General features: G+C 43.5%; 1 protein-coding gene across 2 annotated transcripts in view; it reads right to left on the bottom strand.

Annotated features, from left to right (window-relative positions):
- The window catches only part of ALPK3 (alpha kinase 3), a 996,430-nt gene that overhangs the window by 548,406 nt on the left and 431,573 nt on the right, over positions 1 to 16,451 (bottom strand). The gene's annotated exons all lie outside the window — the stretch shown is intronic.

Genomic DNA, 16,451 nt, shown 5'->3' with positions numbered 1-16,451 from the left:
GACATATATTAATGTTCTGTGATATATATACACACAGGATTCAAAATGCAATGGTTGCGCCATCAAATGCACTGGTGCTAGAAATCGTGCTTGGACAAAGTGACAAAAAGTAAATATTTATAAATAAAATAATGAGAAATGACTCGCAGTGTACGCAGGCAACTGCATGCAGCCTGTCTGCATTAGTAATCAAAAGCCTACTCAAAGTCTATCAGGTAGAGGATTGGTCCTTAATCTATTAATTCCCTCCTAAAGACAGTGATTAAGTTCAGGCAGAAAATATGAGACTGTAGTGGCAATTAAAAATTACAATGACAAATGTGTGATTTGACTAAAGGTGTCAAAGGGATTTGACACTGAAAAACAGGCCCCTGGTCTTCCAGCCTCCCAGGGAAAAGCCCGATGCCAACTACGGCCAGTCCGGCCCTGCACAAAGGGCATCATGAAAGCCAATGTAGGGGGGGAGAGACGTGGACTGCATATGCTGAAGGACAGGCTTGGTTGTTGCTTTGCGCACACTTTGACATGTGCACGATGGCGGGCTACTTGGGGGACCTCACATGCCTTCAGGGTCAGCCTAGGTGAAATTTTTGAAGTAATCTTGCGTAATTTAATTTTACAATTGTTATATGATATTCTCATAACTATGCAACTGCGTCAAGTTCTGTAAGTATGTGCCGCTCAAGATAAAAACTGTTGCGCGAATGCATAAAACCATCACAAAATGACCAGAAACCAAGCGGCTATTTGTGTCTAAAATAGAAGCAAGGACTCTTCACTACAAAACGTAGCACCTCTGCATTCTGCTTAATTTCACGTATCTCTTTTCAAAATTTCACCCAATTATGTGAAAGCAATTTATGCAAATTTCACACACCCTTACAAACTGAGGAATTAGTGACATCTTCGTGACAGGGATACTTAGCCCTATAGCACTGGAAAACCTCCTGGACAGTGTGGACCTAACAGCTGAAACGCAAATGAGTTCTTGTGTGCTGGGCCCATGTAATCATTAATCAAAAAGGAGGTGAGTGCTCAAAAGTAACCACCTTCTCTCTTCTACTTCTCCTCTGTATTGGAAGACAATTGAGGCAATACCTCAAGAGCAAGCACCTGCTCATGATCGACTACAAATCATGTGCTGGAATCTTCCATTTCAGTGGCTATCTGGAAAGGGACTATATGAACAAGTTAAAGGGAACTGTATACATGTTGCTTAAGCTACATCAAATACCCTGGTTTAGATGCTTCGCTATAGGAATCAATGTGAAAAGGGAGTTATTAAACGGGGCTCCAGGCTTGCCCCAGTGCTAACATCGTGCCCATCCTAAATACAGGCATGACTATTCAACTGTTCCCCTGAGGTTCGGACTGTCTTACATGTCTAAAGATGTGCAAGCCGGATCACAACAGTAGAAGCTCACATTTGATGCTATTGATGCTAAGAGAACCATTCAGACATCTGACAAAAATCATACTAGAGAAACAGAAAGATGTCCAGATGGGGCTGACTCGCTAGGGGGCCCTGATCTGAAATCGTTTCTTTTGAAAATGAATAACCGTTTTCACTCAAATCCCATCAAGTTATATATTTATTTTAACCACCAAAATAGATCATATGAAGGAAAGACTGGACAGGACCAACATAAAATGCAAATTGATAAAGCCAAGTGAGGTATTGCAGACGTGGAGTATGGTGCCAACACCAGGAATAAGAAGCTGTTAGAAACTGAAAGGGTCCGGAAGCGATTGGTACTAAAATGGAAGATTTAGAGGCAGGATAAAGCAAAAACAGCATAGAAATTGTGGGGTAGCTGAGGTTACGGCTGAAAGGCCGGAATGTTAGCTGAAAATCAGTTAATGGAGCTGTTCACCAGAACAAAACTGTACCCAACAGTTACAGTAGAGCAGGCACAAAGATTGTTGATTCCACAACAGATCTGGGCACAAAGCACCTATCATGGCCAGATTTTTAAGCTTCAGGGCTTGCAACATCATGCTCCACCTGGCAGAAGAAGTGTGATTTGCAATATCAAGCCATTTTGCTGTAAATTTTCCTGGACTTCACTACTGTGGTTTACAGGGCCGCTAGTTGACTGGGTTGTGAGCACTGGTCAAACGTCAACCACAATCCTAGTTAGGGTAAGGCACTAGCAAATCCCAAATTAACCTCTGCTCAATCCCCTGGTAGCAGAAAATGTTATAAACAAAATATGACAAAAAAACAAAAATTCAATCATTATAACCGGAGTTATGACATTTTAAAGAATAAACTGCAATATAGTGCCTAAAAGCATAAAATGCCAATTGTGGTAAAATTCAAGCTGACCGTGATGGAGCTCACGTCAGATCCAGTCCCAGGTTACTTCAGCTGAAGGTTCACCTTCTCAAGTTTTGTGTCAGGAGTTCCGTTCACATGGAAAAAGGCTGCTAGGAGCAAGGAGAGGATCATTGGTGGTGGTCAGAGGGGCACGAGGAGGAGGCTGGTTGTCGCAGACGGACACGCTGGAGCTTTGTGTTGGTGGTCCATCCTGGCAAACAATGCTTGCTGTGGGAAGAAACGGACTTGAGGTGGCTCACACTGGTTTTCGGATGAGCGACGCAGTTCCAGTGCAAACACGACTATTAGCAGTAGCGAAGAGCCCAAATGCTTGACTTTAAGAGCTCAAGAGCCACACGAACAGCCCAGGAACTGGGAAGCACCTTTTGGGGAATCAGGAAATTGCTGAAGATGAGTCCAGGAACTGTTGGAGAGCCTGTTATGTCCCTGCGGCTCAGATCAGGAGGCCAGCAGACTAACCCTTTGAGTCTCTCTGGGGTCCTGGGTTCAAAGATAGGTTGAAGGTCTAGTTGTTCTTCCCCATGCAAGAAAGCAGCAGGAAGCGGGTCAGCACAGTAAGGCAGTATCTCCTTAAAATTAGCAGCCCATCTGAGTGGTAGCCCTTTCAGCAGCACAGCAGTGTTTCTTCCTGGCAAATTATCCACAGGCCCAGAAGTGTACTGAAGTGGTGCTGGTGTCTGAGGTCCTTCTTTTGTACACAGTTGTGCATCTGAAGTAGGGAGAAACTTCTAGAGGCATGCCTTTGAAGTGCACAGATTTCCTGCCTTCCTGACCATGGCTCCAGACTCATTACAGAGGGCTATGCAGGTTTTTGTGTGAGGACAGGACATTGTCTATTCAGGTGTAAGTGAGGTTCAACCCAGCTCCTCCCTCCTATTTTGCATGTGGTAGCCATTCTGTCACACCTAAGCTGTCGTGTGTGGTTCTCCAGGAGGAATACACAAAGCTCAGACCCATGGTCTCTGATCATGAGATCAGAGACCAGCTACAGGCACCAAATAGCTATGGCAGGAAAATGTCAGCTTTGTAAAAGCGGCATTTTCAGAATTGTAATTTGAAATCCGACATCTCCTTAAATTACAATTTTAAATTAGGATTCCAGAGACACCAAATCTTGCTATTTGGAAATTACACTTCTAAAAAGTAAGAATACAACTCCATGTCATCCTATGGGAGAGACAGCCTTGCAGAAGTATCATTATCAGGACATGTAAAACTTAAAAGTACATCTCCAACTTTTTAATTATACTGCACCCTGCTCTTTGGGATGTCCAGGACCTACCTTAGGGGTGACATATGTATACATATGTATTAAAAAGAAAGGTTTGGCCCAGCAAAAAATGTTTTGGCCAGGTTGACCTGGATGTTTAAAACTGCACATGCAGGTCTAAGGCATGTTCAAAGGACTAAGTAAGTGGGTGGCACAATCAGTGCAGTAACATTTAATTTAGAGGCCCTGGGGACATGTAATACATTTCACTAGGGACTTATAAGTAATTTATATATGCCAACTGGGTATAAGCCAACGTTACCATGTTTTGAGCAGAGAGCCCAAGCACTTTAGCACTGGTTAGCAGCGGTAAAGTACGCAGAGTCCTAAGGTCAGCAAAAACAGGAGGTCTGTTAAAACATTAAGGGGAAACCTCGCCAAGGATGGCAGTTCTAACTGTGATACTTTACCCACTAAGGCTAAAGACTAAGCACAAAGGGAAGGCACGTATCTTCGGAGATCCACAGGCAGATGCTGCTTTTCTAAACTCCCACCTTACATTGGGGGAATCTCCTAGAGGGTCAGATCAGCATCCTGAAGTGCAGCCTGACTAAGAGATGTAGAATTAAGTCTCTAGCTACATATGATTTTTTTTTTTTTAATATGTTTTTATTGTTTTTTAAACAAGTAATAAAGACAGACATCGAGCAGGGAGCACCTGCATAGCACATCATTATCAAACATATTGTATTGCCCCTGTAAGCAGCCTTTTCTCCAACAATCATTTTTTGATTACACAAGAGAGTTGGGGTTATTACCATCACTCTGGGGTAGGTATACCACCTTCTTCTGAATGTTCCAGATCATAGTACCTGCACCATGGGCCCCAAATCTTACCATAATTCTTCGGGCACCCTCGGATTTTATATGTGACTTTTTCTGCCCCATGTATAGATCCAGTCCCTTCTTCCAGTCGGCTATCCTTGGCGCTTCTGACAGCCCACTTCTACGCGCTATGTTTCTCTTGCCCACCACCAACCCCAGATTACAGAAAAGCAGCTGTGCTTGCAGGATATCTATATCTGTGGGAATACCTAGAAGTACATATTTTGGATCCTCTGGGAGAGATACATTAAGAACCTTTCCTAATTCATTTATTATTATCTCACTAGAGCTCTGAATCATTGGGTGGCCCCAAAGTATGTGTAGGAATGTTCCCTCTCCCATTTTACATTCCGGTAACTCAGTTCTCCTGAAATTATGGAGTCTGAATCAGTCATATTAAATGCGGTGCTGTATTTTAAACTGTATAAGCCTTGTCTTTATGGCCACTACTCTAGGGTAAATAAGAGCTGACTCCCATTCAATGTCATCTAACTCTCCTATTTCCACACCCTATGTGTCTCTAAGTTTCTGCAGGTTGTCGGGAGTATTATTATTTATAGTTTTATAAGTATATAAGACCGCTTTTTCAGGTATATTCTCTTGAAGTAGCCTGCCTTCTAGCGGGGCATATTCCGGGAGCTCCCCTATTTCTATTCCCTCTACCCTCCATGCATGCTTCAGCTGTAAATATCTGTAATGTTGCATTGAGTGTAATTGGTATTTTCTCTGGAGGGAGGTGAAAGGGATCAATTCTCCATTCTCAATAAGATTCCCTACTTTAGATAGCCCTATAAGATCCCAGGACCGAAACCCCTGGCGCTTCCCTAGTTCCATAAAACTCTGAACAAGCCACAATGGGGCCACTCAAGTGATCTTTTTTGTCCATCCTAGGTATTTACTGGACTGAAGGCAGATGCCAATCGTCACCTATGGAGCTGGTAACAACTTCCTCCAACCCCTACCTCCATATAAGTAATGCAATAGGACCTTGTCTGGAATTGGTGGCATTCTACTTTGTAACTGGGAAGGACTGGAAGGTGCATGTTCCCGCTCATAAAGAATTATCAAATGGGCCACCCAGTAATACGCTCTAACATCTGGGAGGGCCAGGCCTCCTTTATATTGGTTTCTCTGTAGATTTCGAAATGCTACCCTAGGATGTCCTAAGTCCCCTAGTAGTTGATGTATTCCACTAGTGATTTTAGTGAAAAAATATCCCGGGTCGGGATAATAACTGTTTTGTAGTATTTATAGAAATGTAGGCAGAGTCACCATTTTAAACATTGTGGCGTGGCCCATTATAGTCAATGGCAGCTTCAACCATCTACTCACATCTTTTTGGAAGTCTGCTAACACTTGGTCAAGATTTTAGTCCAAATCCTATTCTCTATTTAATGTAACATAAATCCCTAGGTAGCTTAACCCTTCTCTATCGATACTGATATGCCGCGGCAGGTTATCAAATTATGTCTTCCCTCCAGTTGGGTACAGGCTTGACTTGTCCCATTTGATGTTATATCCCGAATGGGCCCCGTATTCATAAAAGACCTGCAGTATTGCTGGAACAGTCTCCTTTGGGTTAGTAACATAGAGAAGGACATCATCTGCATATAGGAAGATCCTCTCATCTTCCCCTGAGGTTTCTTCCATGTGAAAACCTCTGATGACTGAGAGGGTCCTAATCAGGAAGATAGTGGCTCCAGCAGCAAATAAATAAGGGGAAAGTGGACAGCCTTGTCTGTTGCCCCTTCCAATCACAAAGATAGATTGAACTCCATTCACTCTAACTGCTGCTGTGGGGCTTCATATCGGAGCTTGATCCAGCTCTTAAACCCAGGACAAAAGCCATGTTTCTCTAGTACCTTCATCAGGAAGGGCCAATGAACTGTTGAAAGCTTTTTCAGCGTCCAACATCATAAAAATATGTGGGCCCTTCCGATGACGGACTGTCTTTAGCCAATTATATAAGGCTCGCAAGTTAAATATGATTGACCTCTGTGGCATAAATCCTGATAAGTCATAATGGATTAGGGGGGTACTAACTTTTTTAACTCTTGCCGCCAATAATGACACTAATACTTGGGTTTCAATATTTAATAATGAGATCAGGGTGTATGAGCTACAGCTAGTGGGCGGTTTCACTTTTCTATTTATGGCTCCTCGAAGATCAGGGGGGTGTTCCCCTTCTTCCTTTGCTTCTACATAGTTTCAAAAGATGAGGAGGAATTACTTTAAAAAAACTCTGCTGGTATACCATTGGGGCCTGGGACTTTACCTACTCGCAGCCTGGTTATGGACTCTTGAACCTCCAATAGGGAGATGTCTTCTTCCAATTCCATGACATCTTCTGCTGGAAGATTCGGCATGGGAACGACATGGTAGGTATGACTCAATTTGCGATGCATCTGCTAGCGGAAAGTGCTTCATAGAAGGCCTTGTAGTATTGAACGAATGCCTGTGCTATCTCTGTGTCAGTATTATAGCTTGTGCCATCCTCGTCCATAATACCAAGAACCCATTGAGCCTTTACTTCCCTACGTCCCAGCCAGGCTAACAGCTTGCCTGATTTGTCTCCTGCATCATACAGTTTATGTTGGGTGGCAAGAATTTGTGATCTCACCTCCCTGTCAGCTACAGCTCAGTATTCTTCTCTGAGTGATTCTATAGTATACAGTGCCTGCGAGTTGGCCGAGCTGCCTAGGTTCCTTTGACGGGAGAGCATTTCTTCCTCTATGATTTCATCTACATATGATTCTTATGTAGGTTGATGAAGTTTGAAATGTATGATGGTACACATACACAGTGATCAGGGACTGGGATCTATAACAGGCTTGATGTGGCTTCTAATTTTGTGCTATTTCATACTGCGTTTGGTTCAGTCACTATTCTGCATGCATGTTAGGCTTTTGACTGACAAGGGCCCATGCCCTTACAATTATTAGGTTTACCTAAGTTACGTGAAATTAACCGTAGGTTTATTTGAAAGAATTGTAAAGAACTAAAACCCCTGCCTAATGAACTTACTAGGTTTCCTTGCATGGGGCTGGGCCCATAATGACAGGCTGTGGCTAGAAAACAGACTACTGGTGCTGTGGTAGATAGATTGGAACATCTACTAGCACAAGGTGGGATGAATAAGTGCCTAAGTTATTTCTAAGTCATTGATTAGCACAAGGATCATATACCTGGCAAGGTGGAAGGCCCGGCCTGGCTGAGCGGGTTTTAACTTAATATGTGAGGAAGAACCTTTTCTGGTGGACAAAGTCCGGCTATATCCACAAACAGTCTGAGCAATACAGAGCAGAGCCTCTGCAGTTTGGTGCACTCTTACAATGACAGGTGGCCCTTTTTGCCCTGAGCCGAAGTTGCAACTTAGGGCATATGGCAGTATGCTACAGTATGTTGTTGGTCATATAATTTATGCATTAGCATTTTAGTTGTGTTGGGTTAAAACTAATAAAGCTAAAGGCATAAAAAGTAAAATATCCTGACTTGAAAAGACAAAGGACTGATGACAGTTAACTGAAGATATCTGACGGTGTATGGGCATAGCTTTGATATTTTTTTATATCCACGGCTCAAATTAAGTCATAATAATACTAAAACTGTACTCATATTTCCCGATACTAATCCATCACTAATTCTTGTTGGGTTCCGGAGTAGCGTGCTACTTGCCAAAAAGCGCCTTGACGCCTCGTCAGGGGTAGTAAGCGCTATATAAATACTATTACAATACAATACAATTTATGTTACAATATTTCGTGGATGAGCCATGCCTCTCCAAGACTGTATTGGAGATAATATGGGGAGCAATCATGTACTTTATAATAGGGAAGGACCATTTTAACACAGCCTTGGACCCTCTAATTGACAGGTCCAAGTCTATGCAGTCTAAGGAATCATGCGTCAGATCACAAATGTTCCATTTGTCTGCTCAGGATGCACATTTGTGCAAATCAGTGACAGTTAAAGTGTTATAGAAGCACCTGGTTACAGGCTTTCCAGCCATTTCAATAAGGGGAACTTTCTCAACAAGTGTCAAACAGTCTTTTGGAAAAACACAGAAAATAAGTGGTTATAATGGCATTCTTAGATCAACCTGTGGCAAGATAATGGAAGATAATGAACGATTTTAGAGGAATTTTACTTCAGATCTCTTTGCAATATTTGACACAATCAACCATGACTTCTTGTTAGATTGACTAGGAGTAGTGTGTATCACAGGCAAATCATTATCCAGGATTACATTTTTCCTAAACAAAAGAACTCAGTAGGTGCTGGTGTCATCATTTCGGTCTCCGGAGACCTTAATTCCCCAATGGTGTAATAGAGGAGATACTGATCTCTGGCATCTTGGGGCACCTATAACTCCAGAAAACACAGAAAGAAATCTGGGGGCGGTGTTCGATAACTATCTAATGTTTCTCCCCCAAATAAAAGTCTGGTTGAAGGATACAGTGCCCTCAAAACATTGAGGACAATTTGCCTCTTCTCTGAAAATCTCAACCTTCGCTACCTCATTAGGCCTCAAGGATTAAGGGCCATATGTACGAAAGCTTTTTCCCATAGACACAGAATGGGTAAAATCCTTTCGTACATCTGGCCCTAAGTGTTCACGTTCTTCAGAAAGTGCCTTAAAGCAAAAGAGCAATTGAAGGAGAGAGGCCCTCCATTTGGGCCCTAGCTCTGGAATGGGCTGCTTCCCAAGATGAGTGCTATTCAGAACTTTACCACATTGAAAGAGGTATAAGACCATATCTTTGGGCTCAGCCTTAGATTTTCAGTCTCAGCTTCCAGAGATGTAGGTGATTGTACTGTTTGTCTTGGTGCCCCTTTTTTTTTCTTTTGTCTCTGATTTTGCTAGTGCCAAGATGCTTTGGTGGACATCCACTGAATAATAATAATAATAATAACAATAATAATAATAATTGATTCCTGGTTGCTAACTAGAGATCCATGTGTCTTAATATTGGAGAAAGATATAATGCTATAATGCATGGAACTATTTCTTATCACTTTCTAATGCTGGTAGAGATTACCCTTCCTGCAGGAACAATCAGGAGAGGCAGATGGTGCTTCCCATTGGAGGTGCACTAGATGCTGTTTTCAAAACAGAATTCCTTGAGGATGTAAACCAATATTTTAGATAAAATGTGGGATCAGTGTCTACCCCTGGAATGGTATGCAAAGTATTTAAAATCTATATTAAAGACATAGGTTTATAGGACAGGCTTGACAGTTATAGCAGTCACTTTGTGAGTAGGACTATGAATACCATCAAAGACAGGAGGGTGCCATAAAGGGAAAGGTGAATGCCACCCAAAGGTAGTATCATGATGAAGCAAAATGTGAAACAAAATATTTGGATGAAGTGGCAAGATACTATGAGGGAGAGAACCGCCACACGAAGACCTTCACTAGTCTAATCCGTCCAGAATGAGCAGCTAATAACGAGGTAAAAAGTAAAGAAGACACAAGGGAGGCGGAGCATGGCACTTCAGATATCCTGGTAACAGTCATCGATTAATATAGCTGGGCATAAGCCTGCAACAGAGACTGACCTTTTCAACTTTCTGGATAGAGTTACCATGGTTTGCTTGAAGATATGGAGAGCATGGCCATATTGCAACCCACCACTATATTAGTGAAATTAGGCAGACAATATTAGATATGTTTGGGGGTTAAAGCAGGTGGCTGACAATCAATTATCTAAGAGTAGAGTGACACCTTGGCATTTCACACACTATGGCCCTCATTACAAGGCTGGTGGTCATGAGACCGCCAGCCGCGCGGCGGCGGTCTTACCGCCGTTGACCCAGCGGTACAGACTGCCACATTACAAGTTGTGGGGTTTGGCCGAAGCTGAAAGCTCCTCCAGGCAGGCGGCAGGCCTCTGCCTGCCAGCCGGATTAGAGGGCAGCAGACCACTAGGATTTCTGTGGCGTTCACCCCACCATGAAAACTCTGGCAGTGACGCACCCAGCGACAGGAATCCCCATTCCTGTCGCCGACACACACATGCACACATCTCCTCACACCCCCATGCACCCCCCACTCATCCTCACTCATGCATGCACCCCCTTCCAAATTTATTCATGAACACCCCATCATTCACACACATGCACACGCCCCACCCCCTTTTATCTACACTTATCTACACCCCCCTTCATCCACACCCCCCACTCTATCCACACTCATGCACGCACACACGCACTCCATGCACACATGCATACACTCACGCACACCCATTCAGGCACACACCACACACATGCACCCACCAGCCCCCTCCCCCACCACCTCCCTGCAGATGATCAACTTACCTTTTCTGTCGAGCTGGTCGTCCAGGAGAGGATGGGGATGTTAAAAAAACTGGTAGAAAATCCCAATGGGCCTACATGGGAGCAACCTATTTTCTACTGTAACTATGTTTGAAGAGGCATAAGATAGGGCTCCTCCTCCCAAAACTCCAAGACACACTTAGAGCCAGACTCATGCAGTGGTTGCACACGTGGCAGAACCTTCGTATGGCAGTTGCACATTAGGGAGGTCCCACCACAAGTGTGGGCCCCCACCACGACTGCGAGGGCCCTCACTCCGAGTGCAGAGGTCATTTGTGATTCCGGTCCTTATAACGGTTGTGTCGAAAATAAGGTGAGATACCACTGCAACTCTTATAGGCCACTATCTCTTCCCAACACAGACACTAAGGGCCTGATCAGGAGTTCTGCCAAACTTACGATGGGGAGGTTGCTGCCACACAGACTACCTCCCCGCCGGACCCATTAAGAGAGTCCCGCTAGATTGGTGGGCAAAAACCTAGATTTACGCCTACCGGCCTAGCGTAAAACAGACTACAGCATTGTTTCCATCTCATAACAGAACGGGCGGCAATGCTGTAGCCAGCAGGGTGCACCAGCACCCTCGCAATGTTCTCCCCCTGCCTTTTCATGGTTGTGTTACTGCCATGAAAAGGCTGGCAGAGAACGAGGTCGTAATCTGCAGGGCAGCGCTACATGCAACGCTGCCCTGGCGGATTAGGATCTCCGCCACTGTCGGGCCGCCTGGATCCAAGATCTTGGCGGAGCTGGCAGTTACATGGCAGTCTGACCGCCAGGTTCTTTATGTGGCAGTCGGACAGCTGGATAGGCAGCGGTCCAGACTCCCACTGTGAGTGTGGCGGTCTTAATGACCGCCACACTCGTAATGAGGCCCTAAAATTCTGGATAAAGTATTTGTGTCCTGGCTTCTTCCACTCAAGCTGAGTTTGGTTCTTTCAGATCAGGCTGGTTAATTTGTGGACACTGGATGGCACCTAATTTACATACCATCTTTGCCATTATGCAGCAGATTTGCTCTGACCTCTCTGCAGTAGAAGTATTTCTAGATGCTGAAAAAGTGTCTTAGTCCCTTGAATGGAGTTGTCTGCCATAGTTGGAGGGTGCGAGTGGGTGAAGAAAGGTGGGGTGAATGTCCATGTTATATTCAATGCCTACCACTTCAGTTTGTATGAATGAAAGCTTCCCATTGTCCTAGCAAAAGGAACCACACAGAGATGCCCTATGTCCACTATTGTTTGCTGATAAGTCTTTTTAAGAATCCAAGCTATACCTCATGGATAAGGCCTTAAAAGGCTGAAGCTGGTCTGGGGCTACTTCTGTTCCCATCTGGAGTGGTGCCTTGCCTAGTAAATTAGGATGATAATTTCCCAAGAGGTGCAGGATCGATGATGAATAGCACATAGAGGGCCTCTGTCTAGAGTGACCCAGTGAACAAAAAATGATGGGGAGGAATACTACCAACAGCATTCGCCGAAAGTTTAGACTATTTTCAACAATTCTTCCTATCACCTTTGTTATGTTTGGTGTCTTGTTCAAGAATCCAATTTGCCTGGTGGACTATTCCTTAGAGTCTGCATTATTTTGAGGACCTTAAGCACAGATATCTTGCTATGTTCTGGACCCTGGCAAGAATCTTTCCCCAATCATCTGAGAAATTAGAGGTTTTGGAGGACTCTTTGGCCTCCTAATTAACAGAAATAATAACAAAATCTTCCACACTAAGTCCAGGGTTGACCCTTTGTGAATTTAATTCCCACTAAAGGGGCAGGATACGACCCTGTGATAGCTAGTTGTACAAGTACATCAGGAAAAAAAGACTATGGGCCAGTAATGATCAAGTTACAAAACCAGGTTGATCTCTGGATATCACTTATTTTTTTGTAGCATGGTGTAATAGACTCATTACAATGGTAGTGCTTCAGACGACTGCCTTTTTAGGTCGAGCGTTAGCGTTCTACGTGTTGTATATTTTTATTATACTTATACTGTGAAGAAAAGCTATTTGATTTGTTAGTTACAGTGACTTTCAAAAATCCTTGCTTGCTAGTGGTCAGTTCTGCCTCTTTGTCCTGCATTTTTTCACTTTGGGAGCAGCACAAAGTACTGTGTAATTATGCGATATCATGTTTATCTCTTCTGTAAGGGACTTTTGTTTTTAGTATTTGCCTGTTTGTCTTGCACTGTGGGTGCTTGCTCTCTTCCTCTTGTTATTTTCAGTCTGTGTGGCAAGAAAAGTCCAGTCAGTAATTTACAACTCTAACAGCTCTAACTCAGCAAACACAAGATCATTGCATTCCAAATGCTTTTTTTTTTCTTTGTTGCCTGCTCGTGTTCAGTGAACCTTCAATTTACATTTGCTTCACTTCAAATAAGGCTGTAAATCAGGCTGTCACATTTTCTCTTCATGGAGCTGAGTGTGCCTGCATGCAGTCCCTGGTGGTGGGAGGGAGGGCAGATGGCAGCTTGTTTCTTTTGTGTCTCTCCGCGCTCATGGTGGCCATGGCACTTTGAATCGGCTCGCGCTGCCGTCCCCCAGCACCTCCCCCCTGTCCTGAAGTTTCCTATTTGTGTCTGCCCTTCCCCATCTCCCCTCCCATTTCGGTGCTTGTTTTCCTTGCAATTTGCGTGGCAAGAAAAGTCAGGTTAGGAGTTTAAAACGTTAATAGCTCTAACACAAGGAAATGCGAAACCTGTTGCATCGAAAATGCTTGCTTTTAATGCTGTGCGAACTGAAATGTTATCTTTATTTCATGCGTGGGAGACGGCGCTGGTGTGGAGAGCAGCAGTCCTGAGCTGTGGCTGCACAGAGAGCAGCCAGCATATCTGGGAGCAGGGTGGTGACACTCATTCCTCCTAGAGCTTGTGGTGTCTGTGGCCACCTCCTGGAATTTGCACACTGTGGTAAACAGGGCCTCGGTCTTCTCTTTAAGCGCCTGTTTTCCATCGCGCTTAGCAGACAAGAATCGCGCTTCCGAACCCAGCACGGTGCTCAGGCCAGGTCTGGACACTAACACCTCCTCTCCCACTATTCTGTTTCCAGGCAGATGCGCCATCTTCACAGCAACTTAAATGCTGGAATTACAGTTTGACAAGCAACGCTGTTTTCTTAGGGTTAGACAAATGCACATTGATTAACACTCTATTACGAACCTATTAGTCAGGAATTCATCAAGTTTATAAAAAAAGTCTTACCACAGGCCATGGATGCTAAAACTAATTATTGCGTGACTATACTAAACAGAAAGATTGGAGGTTTGAGTGTTTGTGCAGAAAAGCGGACCCCTAGCTTCCACGGGCCTCTCTGTGAATCTCTTCTGAGCAGTAACCGCTGTTTTGATGTAGTGACGGGTATATTCACACAGAATTTCATCATGATAGCATACACACATTGTGGGTAAAGCATTAGACATTCATTTTTCACCTCGCAATTTAGCAGTTCGCATATAGGTTCCTTATTTTATATGAAGAATCATAATGTGTGAACACATGTTATGTTATTGATTCCAAACTCACAACAAATAAACATGATATACTGAAATGGATTTAAAGCAACCCTCAATTTAACCAAACTATAGAATTCCTCTGTGTGTAACTTAATAAAAGAACATTAGCATTGATTGTTCCCTTGCCCGGCTTCTTCGTGGATCTTGTGAAGATGTCTTGCGAGGAGCTGAACTGCTCATACGCATTGCACATAGCCAGCTTTGCTACCTAAAGTGTGAAAAGAGGTAATGCGTTATTACCCCAGCATTTTGTTTGAGCTGCAAAAAAATTGCACAAGGTGAACATTTTTCTCCTTAGTGCTTGTATACTAAAATTGTGGGCTTTTCTGCTCATTGGGGTTACTAGGGTAGATAAACGCTTTCTTTCTGTCGCCGTGTTTCTAATAGATGATTAATTTAAGCCATGTTGCTTACAGAGGCATAATAACACTGTAATTTGGCTTCGCTGGGATTTGGAGATAAAAGTTGCACAACCCCTCCAAGCTAATGCACTCTTTCTCTAATGTTGTGAGTGTCTAGCTCCTACTTCTATCCCGCCTGTATCCTTTCCACAAATGCATGTATTTATTTATTTTGGAGCCTTTTTTTCTTCCTTTTAGTAGCAACTGTAACTTAATCCACAATTGTTTTTTTAACCTGCATGACTGGGAGTTGCCTTGAATGTGTATCCAAGTAATACTGAAATTACTTTTTTCACCCGTGCCTCTTTAGGTAGAGCCTAGGCAGCACGCATGCACTGTTTGGAAGACCTGTTGTAGCGAATGAAGCTCTATCCAAATATCATCACTCCACTGCATACAAAAAAAAGTTTTTAGAAAGTTCAATTTTTAAACCAAGAGCTCTAACGTTCACAAATGCGAGACCAATTGCATTGCAAATGCTTGTTACTGTTTATTAAAGCTGTGCAGCTAAAGTGTTAGGCACAATGCTGTCCTGTAGCAGAAAGGGCTTTGCAATTCTGGTCCCAAAATTGTATTTCTACAGTGGAACAGGCACATTTTGCCAGATTCTCGTATCATCCAACTCCTCTACTGCTTGCTTCACATGGCAGTGGAGGCAGAGGTGTCGCAATCAGTTCTGCTTGCCACGGTATTAGGTTCTCCAATGTCAAGATCATCATCTTAGGATCATGCTCTTGCATGTGCTAAATGAGCCTGGAACTGCTTGCCAACCCAAATTAATAATACTATATTCTATTCTCATGAACTCGGCTGAGAGATAATTCATGACTTCTGAGATCTCTAGCTCAAACATTTGTTTTGTTGCAACTGTCACTGATGTCTGGTGGTAACACTTAGTGGAGTATAGTCCCTACCTAAAGAGATGTGAGGAATGCACATAAGGACCAACGGTCATGGTAAATGCAGTTCCATGTTTTTTTTTATCTCAGACATGGAATCAAGAGAATCCAAAATGTTCTCAACCATTTCTTCTAGGGAGAATCTTTTTTGCAAACTTATCTAATGGAACAACATGTTCCCTCCTAAATTGTTTGGCTTTAAAGGAGCCTTCCAGTAAATGATGCTACAGTATGTCTCAAAATCCCAGCCATCATAATCAAACAAAGGAAAATTCTAGAATGCTTATTTTGATCATTGTTAATGAAGCATGACTAGGTAAATGGAACTTTTCTTTGCCCTTCACCTAATGGCTTCTTTAAAAGCTGCTTGGGGATTTGAACACACCTGTTAAATCATGGAAGCACACAATTACTGACTTTGGTGCTTGGGCCTTACTAACAAGTTGTCCTGCTTCAATCAATCCCTACTCGTGACCACCCACCCGCGAATGGAGGAAGCTAGAAGTCGAATTTGGTTTGGAAGTTGAGGAGTTATGGACCTAAGCTCCCAGGGCCACACTTTACTGTGTTCGGGGATGGGCTAGAAATAATCCTACAGAGCCGATCATGGAGGGGTTACAGGTGGAGGGTGAAGAGCCAATGTAGGGCCAGGAACCTTAAGATTTGCTTCCCAAGAGTCCCAGGACCCGTGGGGACTGTTGGGGACATCGGAGCAATTTTTGGAGTGCCATGGAAGAACTTGAAGTTCGAATTCAAACTCTCCTCCTGCTTGTTTTTAGGTCTCGGCTGTAGATAGTGCGTGCTGCTATATCGATTTTGTGGACTTGAGCCACCCCATAGGCTTTCCATTTGCTGGTTCTATCATCGCGCTCCC

The sequence above is a fragment of the Pleurodeles waltl genome, chromosome 3_1, assembly GCF_031143425.1.
Source record: "Pleurodeles waltl isolate 20211129_DDA chromosome 3_1, aPleWal1.hap1.20221129, whole genome shotgun sequence".
NCBI lineage: Eukaryota > Metazoa > Chordata > Amphibia > Caudata > Salamandridae > Pleurodeles > Pleurodeles waltl.
Note: the sequence above shows the minus strand (reverse complement) of the source record. Positions and strands in the feature narration are given on the sequence as shown.